We start from the raw sequence: 9,819 nt of genomic DNA, 5'->3' as shown, positions 1-9,819 counted from the left end.
ACATCAAAAAGCATTATACTTCTGCCCATTAAATAACCAAGAGCAAACATCTGTCTTTCCTGCTGTTACAGATTAGTACCATGTTTTCATGTGAAGAAAATAAATACATATTTCATCTTCTGAAAAAAAAATATTTATTTAGCATATTACCAGTTCCTCATTATACAGTTCTTGTCAGAGCATAGGTGCACACTTATTTATTTCCAGTCTGTGTTTACAAAGTCTTGCAAAAGATTCACATAAGAATTTCAGCTACCTGAAATTATTATTGAAGGGCCAGGATGTTTTTCCTTGCTCCATCAGCACACAGCAGCTGTAAAGCTGCCTTCACCACCCTGCTCCTGGGGATTTCTCTTACATGAATCCACAGTTTAACATAATTGTTGTGGATAACAAAGCATGCTGATCCCCAAAGAATCAATTCTTGCAGCCTCACTCAGAGGCATGCACTGTTGTCATGGTTTAAGCCCAGGCAACTCAGAACCACGCAGCCGCATGCTCACTCCCCCCCTTCCTCCCCCCATTCCTGGAGGGATGGGGAGGAGAATTGAAAGAATGTAGCTCCCACAGGTTGAGATAAGAACAGTCCAGTAACTAAGGTATAGCACAAACCACTGCTGCTACCGCCAATAGTAATAATGATAAGAGAAATAACAAGGGGAGAGAATACAACTACTCACCACCCACTGACCAATACCCGGCCTGACCCGAGCAGTGATCCACTCCTTCCGGTAACTGCCCCTAATCTGCATACTGAGGAGAAGATGAGTTTACCTCTGCGTTGCCAGTTGCTCTACTTCCATTGCTGCAGCCACCCCCACAGGGCATTTGCCACCATCCATGAACCAGTATAAAGTACTGGCTACTTTTCTCATTCAGCAATGTCCAGGGCCAGCTGGATGGCTTTCACCTCAGCAAACTGACTTGATTCACCCTCTCCTTCAGCAGCTTCTGGGATTTGTCATAGAGGACCCATACAGCTGCCTTCCATCTCCAATGCTTCCAAAGCACTGGAGGTACCCAGTGGACTTGGACTACATACTTGCCCATACTGTCCCACACACCCTGCCACTCATGACTGTCCAGCCTCAGGGAAAATCTCTTGGTAGTCTTCCTCTATCGTCGTTTAACCCTAGGCAAGACCAGAGCCGAACCCTGCTTATCTTCCATGATTGGACAAGGTCGGAGGTTCTCAGGGTGGTCACGCCGCAGGAAAACATAGCATATGCAGCAAGAAGCTGGTTCCAGCAAGAGGAACAGGATGTTTTCAAAGGCATTGAAAGGATGTTCAGGATCTTTAACTCTTCCAGAATCTGCTCCCACTGTAAATAGCCTGGTGGGGAGCAAAGGGTGTGAGGGAATGTCTCCTTCATAGGCTGACCACCCGAGGAAAGGAAATTTGAAAGATGTGTAATTGCTAAAAGATTCCATTATATGCTTCCCAAAGTATAGAGGTGGTGACCACACTGGGAACGCAAGCCAGACCAGTTTCATGATCAATTATTCTATTGTGTTACAAGAACCTTAGCCCAGGCCCCCCAGCCGATAAACACTAAACCAGCAAATACTGGCTGTAAGTAAGGTACGACATGCTGAAACTGTGAGATCAGAAGCAGCAACTTTGAGAGCCAATAAATCAGCACTGTGACGAGTGACTATTAATCTGAAATAATAAATGCTTATTACAAATACAATTAGACACCCTCCGGTCAGATCTGTCGTTATCTCAAGCCTTTGTGCCCCACGTTGGGCACCAAGAAGAACTGTTGTGGTTTAAGCCCAGGTAACTCAGAACCATGCAGCCACTCGCCCACCCCTCCCTATTCTTCCTTCCCCTGCTCCTGGAGGGATAGGAAGGAGAATCAAAAGAATGTAACTCCCATGGGTTGAGATAAGAACAGTCTAGTAACTAAGGTATAACACAAACCACTACTGCTACCACCAATAATAATAATGATAAGGGAAATAACAAGGGAAGACAATACAACTGCTCACCACCCGCCAACTGATACCCAGCCCTACCCAAGCAGTGATCTAGCCCTTGGTGTAACTGCCCCCAGTATATATAGTGGGCATGACATGCTGTGGTATGGAATACCTCTTTGGCTAGTTTGGGTCAGGTGTCCTGTCTCTGTTTCCTCCTGGCTTCCCCTCCTCCCTGGAAGAGCATGAGACTGAAAAAGTCCTTGGTCAGAGTAAACATTACTGAGCAGCAACTAAAAATGTTGGTGTTATCAGCACTGTTCCCAGGCTGAAAGTCAAAACCACAGCACTGCACCAGCTACTAGGAAGGAGAAAAATGACTGCTATCGCTGATCCCAGGACACCTGTGGTGTTTATTTCCTGCCATATAATCAGATTATGTTTGTCATAGATTCCAGTTCTGAATATTGCAACAGCTTTGTATCAGATTTTAGGTTTTGGAGGGTATCAGTAACTAACTGCATTCTGCGACTAGCAGCAGAAGACCTCTGGGCAGTTCTGACATGTCAGCTCACACAGTAGTTCACCAAGCCTATAACAAATTATTCCTAGAGCTATCCTTCTGGGTCAGCAACTGGCAAACAAATTTTCAGACACAATTAAAATGTTTTATTTCCCCACAGGCCTGAGCATAATAAATGAAAGAATCCCTGTACTCAATATGTCTCCTTTTCAGAAATTCTTCAGAATTTCATGGTCTGGTCTGAGGCACCTTCTTTAAAGTTTTGTGTGGGCATTTGCTTTTTAAATGCTTTAAGGAACCATATAGTTTGTGTATTCATGCGATCACATGAAATCTGATCCCAGAAATGTGGAGTTTATGCCTGGTGGAAAATCCATGAGTAAACAAATTCTTGGCATTCTTGCAAATGCAAATACAAGTTCAGATGCTGTTTTTGTAAATCGGAGAGCAAGGCTCTATTTTTTGAGGTTATCTGAACTATAACTGTGTTCAAGGAAATTAAGCCACTTGATGCTTAAACATTGGAATAGAGGGCTTTTATAGGAATAGTACAATGTCTATTTTCTGTTTTCCACAATGTTCTGGGAACATCAGATTCACTAAAATGCCTCTAAAATTTTAAAGAGTAAAATTAATTAAATTTATTAAAATTAATAAAACTCTATGGAATCAAGCTGCCCAGCTAAGATTCCCTGCAGCAGAAAAAGACCCAAACAGAGCTGATTTCTTCACATCTTTGAGAGAAAAAGCCTAATGAGCTCAGCAGTATTACTTTCTAATGAGAGACATGCAGAAATTAACTCTGTTTTGCTTAATAAACTGTTAGAAAAATGTTTTGGATGCTTGGTAGAGGTGAGGGTTTAAATCTTTTTATCCTTCTGCTCTCTGGGATGTGCTCAATTGAACAAAATAGAACTCATCTCTCTAAAATAATGGGGCTTTCTTCATTTCAGGATCTGTATAGTGTTTTAGATCTAGTCAACATCTGTTCAATTAAAATGGCTCTTCAATTGCAATTGACATTTTTCTAGCAATTTTTCATTTTGGTCAGTGTTTTTATAGTCTGGTGCTGACAAGTAACCAAAACGACTCAGAGCACTTCAAGCCATTTTCATGCAAAATGTCTTTTTTTGGTGCTTCTTAAAGTTTTGGTGTTTGGGAGTTTAATAGCAACATTTTCACAGTGAACCTTACCATTGTTAAACAAATGTGTGTTTTGGTTTCACTTTATCATATAGAAACTTCATCTTTAGATATCTAAAAAAGATACAAAACAAGTGACATTTAAATTGTTTGCCTACTTATTTCTCCATGCCTAAACAAGTGAGAGAGACATTCCTTCCTTCAAACTTGCTTTCAAGTACAGACAACTGGAGTCACTTCCATGGTGAAGATGAACTCCTGCCCAGCAGATGCCCACACTTGCCTGCAGGATATGCAGGGCAGGAAGGCTGGTAGGGGTGATGGTGATGCAGGTTCACCTGGGATGCAGGTTCACCCATAATTCCCATCACCAAATGGCAAGAAACAGCACATTGCAAGGAGTTATGCTTTTAATGCAGTTTTTTAATGACAGTGAGGTTTTTTTCTTAGGAAAAGCTCAGGTATCTCAGTGTCTCACTGCAGGCGGCAGTGTTGGCACACTGCATCCTTCTAGAAATTTCTGCCATATTTCCAGGTACCTTGAATTCAAGTAACTAATGCAACAAGTGACAAGGATAGCTTTACATTGAGAATAATGCCTGGATATAGAGTTAAAAAGGTTAGTTTCTTTAGTCTGTTCTATTGCTAATGCCTATTTAGTCATCAGGATATACTATTTATTTGTTAACATATTCTTTTCTGTGGGTAAATGGTTTCATTTAGTATGTATATACACTTGCATACACATCCATAAATGCATGCTAACTATTCTGTTACCACTGAGCAAAGCATTGAGGAACTGCAGAGGAAGCTGTATGCCCCATTCCAGCAGTAACTTCTGTGTGGAGCTCCCTGGAGATGTTTCTTCCCAAATCCCTGGTGACTTTAAGCAATGCCAGGAAGCCCATGGCAGAGCTGTGGCATTGCAAAGAACAGATAGATAGCAAATTATGTCTGGCATCACAGCTTGTACTTTGCTGATATGGCCTGATGCTTTACTCAGCATCAGCCAATGTTTCAAATAACACATACCTCTAAAGTTTGTACAATTCCTTCTAAAATATGTCATTCCAGGTCTTATTAGCTGTCATTGTCATTCTCCTTGCTTTTCTCCGTAAAAGAAATGACCTTTTAGACCCATGGAATCAGACGTGATGTGTTTTCTTTTAATGACTACATATTTCCAACCCAGTGGAAGAATATTTGCCATGTTCTCATCTCTCTGGCTCATTAACTCCAGAAATCTGATAATGGTTTTAATGCAAAGGAATAATGTTAGGTTTTAAACGGAAACAAAATAAAACATGCACAGGAATAAATTAACCTGTTGCATCCCCCAAATGATTACTTGTGCTGATCTGAAATTTGCATAGACATGCCCCTTACAAAAAGGTGCACAAATTCATGGCTCAGGTCTGAATATTGAAAATGAATGGGAAATTCTGTCCCTGCAGATGGACCCTATGTTAGGTGTCTTTGGATCTTGCTGGGTCTCATAGTGTCTTCAAACCCAGAGGAGTGTGCAGTAGCTGCAGGGGCTTCAGCGGGGCACAGCAGGGCTCAGCAAGGCACAAAAGCACATCTATTGCTTGGAGCATCAAATGCAAAGGCAAGCTGAACTAAAGATTTTCTTAAATAGGAACAGTCACAGCTGTTATTACCACTCCAACTTTAAAAATAACTGTTAGTCAAGAAATCTCATGTTCTAATTTATTCTTTGAGCTCCATTTGAGTGTAAACTTGTGTTAGAAGAAAAATATCCTGGTTGAAAGATGATAGTAACACATTAGCACCTAAATGTGGAAGGTGTGGATCCACAAACTCTTCATCTTCAAACTTAACTTTGGAGAAGATTCAAGCACAAGGTAAATGGGCTAAGGAGAGCTATGGAAGATTACAGCAAGTCCCTCAGAAAGGAAGGACAAAACCACTGAGGCTTCACACAAGGAGCTTGACAGTTTGAATTGCAGTAAGAACAGCTAAGAAGAGTCAATGAACACAAAGTTAAACACAGGAGGATCCTTCTGAACTTCAGGAAACACATTTTCACTGTGAGGGTGGGTGAGCACTGGCATGGTTTGCCCAGAAAGATTGTGGAGTCTGCATCCTTGGAGATACTCAAAAGCTGCCTGGACACAGTCCTGGGCTACTGGGTGTAGGTGACCCTGGCTGAGCAGGAGAGTTGGACCAGGTGACTTCCAGAGGTCCTGCCAGCCTCAACCATTCTGTGATTCTGTGAGATGAAGCCACCAAAACAACTAGAAAAAGCTACTGTACTGATTACTAGTTAACACTACCTAACAGGTATGCATTTGCAATGCACATGAGGAACTGTTTCCCAGTGACCTCCAAGTGTAACCTCAGCCAAAGTTAGGTCAGCAGCAGAACATCAGAACTGGAAAGTTACAATTTGCATAGAGAAAGTGAAATTTAAGAGAAACTATCTATCTATGCAAAGACTGAAAATGGATCTTCTGGATCCTCAGGAAAAAAATCACGTATGTCCAAGAAACCATTAGTCAATTTAAGTTTAATCCAAAATGCAGTTCCTGTCAAGAAACAAATTTATCACCACTGTTCAGGCTTGGTAAAACTGTCAGATCTGCAGGAAGACCATGGCTGTCCAGATACTTTCAGAGCATTTCTGTTATAACCTTTCAGTCATAATGGGCAAGAAAAAAGAAACTATATATAAAAAAATTGCATTTGAGAAAAGAATAATTCTCTGAAAATCTTGGCAAGGACTGAACAAAGCCATTAATGTGTCCATCTACTTTCCATCCTTCACAAGGTCCATGCATGCCTCACAGTGCAATGAGTTCCTAGGTGATATTACAGGCAGCAGCAGAACATTTTCCACTCCTAAGGAAAGGAACAAGGCTACTGCATTTATGTGTTTTCTTCAGGCCTGGAGAGTATTATTGAGGTCTTCAGAGGACATTTTGCCAGAAATCTTCCAGAAAAAAAAAGATAGGTGGAGGGTTTTACTTTTTTCCTAAGTGGAAGTCTATGAAATATCCCATCATACTGAACACACTGTTTGGCAGTGGAAGGAGGAATTATTCTGTAAATCAAGGAAGTTACTGGTGCCTGGCCTGAGGAGTGCCTGTGTTGGAAAGGTCTTTGTGGTGGAGGCTAGCTGTGGAGTCAGTACTCTGGGGGCACCAGGAAACCGTCCGAAATCACACTCTGGATTCACAAGAGCACAAGGAACAAGGAGAACAACATCAGCTGCTGTTTGCCAGCTGGAGTTGTAGGAAGGCAGGGTACACATTTGTGGTTTTAAATGCTTATCCTCATCACGTGCTTTGTCCTGAAAGATTTCCAGTTGCTCCAAAATGTATCAAGAGACTGAGGGATCTCCAAGTAACCCAAGTTCACAGGTCTGCAGTAGACAACATTGTGCCTATCTTTACTTAAAGGTAGCAAACAGGGCTGTCATTAGAGACTGTTGTATAACCCTCCCTGCTGGTGCAATTGGATCTTTGGCCCTTATAAGCATATCTAAGGCACCCACCACTGCAATGTAATCCCTTGTGATACGTAAACCCTTACGTGGGGAAATGTGACTCATGTTAGGAGTATGCTAATCCAACAGGCTCACTCCCAGACCTCTGCATTCATAAAGGTGGGAATTCCAGGTGCGTCCCCTGATGAAATACCATGCTCTGCAGTAGGACGCTGACGTGCTGATAAAGTATGTGGTAACTGTGGAGAGGCAACAAGATGCCATGACATGTGGTGCTTCTACCCCCTATCTGCAAGAATAGGAGCACCAGCACGTCAGGTGCAGGGGTATCAGATTCTTCATCAGATAGAAGTGCAAAGTCTGAAATGTGTTGCCAGTTTTGAGTCAAAGCAGACCAGCATCGGAATTTAGACTTGTATAGCCCTAGTGTGGGCTAAATCAAGTCTACCGCTGGTCTAGTAGCTGAACAGTGCCTCCATCCACTCATTTCAGAACTGCATCACCCACTTTTGGGGAACCTGATTTAAAAAAATAGAGAAAAAGAACAAGCCTGTGGCCTGTTCATCCTTCAACTACCCAACACAGGTCTGCCCTGCAGGAGCAGCACTTCTGAAGATAACCCCTGTGGATGGTTCAGGGACCAGGATCTGCTAGGGACCATTCCCAATGAATAATGTAGCCCTTTCAACTTGGTGGGGGATTTTGCAACCATACATGTTACTTCCCAATAAGGCACTACTGAGGCTCACTGGTAACCTTGAACTATAGGAGATGTCCTTGGGTCTTAGGTCAGGTGGGCAGATGCTTTATGAAAAACAGATAATTGAATTCCTCTGGCTCTCCATGCCACAGTGAATATCACAGCATCTCATGGGAACCCGATTTGCAACAAAAGTCATATAAGGCTCTCAAAAACCCTGACTAAAAACCTTTTTCTTCTATAGGTCAGGTGATGAAGTCTTCCACTCATGAAAAATGATCCACGGATAACTGCTTCTTCTAACCTTTTCAGCAATGAAGTCCATTGCATATCAGGCTTATACAGCACCTGAACTCCCTAGTGTGATCACAGGCAGAAAGGGCTGGATAGCTCGGCAATGTGAGCCTGCATCATAAGCATTGACTATGCTCTTTCCCTGCCTTGCTGTTAGTACAGAAGACACATGAGCAATTGGACCTGTCACAGCAGGAAGCCATGAACCACAAGGACAAGGCACAGCTTCCTTGGAATCCACTTAAAGTTTGTAGAAGAGGAAAAGCTGGACCTAAAACCATGTCCAGCTTGGCCCCTCTCCAAGCATCCTGAGAGTGGTGGAGGATTCTAAAGATAGATAGAGTAGGGGTGCTACCATTACTCAAAATGGAAGACACTGCTGAGCCATCCTGCATAATGCCCAGCCTGTGCAGGGCCAGACACCCATCCTAGCTGGGAATTTAGACTAAGAGTCTGCCTGGGGTGCTGCTCTCTTACTGTGACTCTGTATTGTAATGTGATGTATTGTAATGGCACTTTTCACCTCCCTTCACAAGTATTCAACACCCACACATGGGGTGTGCTGTCAAACACAAACCCAAGACTATTAAAATGACTAGTGACACTGTACACCTGATTTTGAGCAATTATCCTAAGGTGACTAGAGGAATTTTGTTTCTTTAGGGAAAGAGGATCATCAACAAAAGTGTGCATTTTGTATTTAATGCACAGAAACTACAGTTAGAAAAGTAAACTGCTCATTAACAAGCTTTAAGATTGATAAAGACTGAGGGGCTTGGCTCTCCCTCAAAACAAAGAACAAACGAACTTGTCCAACTTCTGCTTAAGAACACAAATTTTCTTAAGAAATTGGAAAGCAGATTTGCAGAAGGGAAAAGGTCCTTTCAGCCAGTCTGCTGAAAGAAGCTCACTCATGCAAAAGGAGCTTTCTTGTTGCTGCCAGATTATTTTTCTGCTAAAAGAAGCATGAGGAGAAGGATAGGGTGACAAAAACCTGCTTTATCACTTTACAAAAAAAATAAATGCTTGCTGTTCTCTGGAAAGCAAGGTGGATGGGTGGTGAGCAGAGGACAAAGGGAACTTCTGAAAGCCTCATTTTCCCAGTCAGCATGTGGCAGACCTTGCTAAAGGCTCCTCTTCTTCTCAGCTTACCTCAGCAAACGAAACAATCATTCAGCAGCTTCTGAACCCCCTGGCAAAGTAGGCAGGATGTGACCAGAGATGAAGGGAACTGTGGGTTATTTATGAGACAGTTCTGTATGAATCCTGAAATTAGATGGATCCTAAAGGAAGCCAGGCATTAAATTAGAAAGAGGATGGATTTGGTATAATGCACCTTGTTCAAATTGTATGCCAGTAGGAAATCAGTAGCTCCATGGAAAGATGCCTTCTTTGTTACAGGAAATCAGTATGAGATGTACTTTTTTTTTTCAAGTGCTTCAGGTTTTTCAGAAAATGGTGTTGTTATCAAGAGCACACTAAAGATACAAAGAAATTCTCTTTCACGTAGAACATAGCTGAAACGTGAAACTCTGGCACAGGGTGTTGGGGAAGCCAACACAGCGTACTCAGAAACAGGTTGCTGAAGAATTAATATACTGTAGTCCAGATGCAACTTTCTACTCCAGAGATCTCTAAACAGCTCTTTTCCAGAAATGGAGGAACTATGTTAGGGAAGGAGAGTAAACTAAGGAGCAATAGCCAGAAAGATATACAAAGGGACACATCAGCCAGTCATGCCTGTTTCTTATATATATTCTTCAAGCT

The sequence above is a fragment of the Pezoporus wallicus genome, unplaced genomic scaffold, assembly GCF_028554395.1.
Source record: "Pezoporus wallicus isolate ANWC-B61680 ecotype Strahan unplaced genomic scaffold, APGP_CSIRO_Pwel_v1 contig_2456, whole genome shotgun sequence".
Lineage (NCBI taxonomy): Eukaryota > Metazoa > Chordata > Aves > Psittaciformes > Psittacidae > Pezoporus > Pezoporus wallicus.
Note: the sequence above shows the minus strand (reverse complement) of the source record.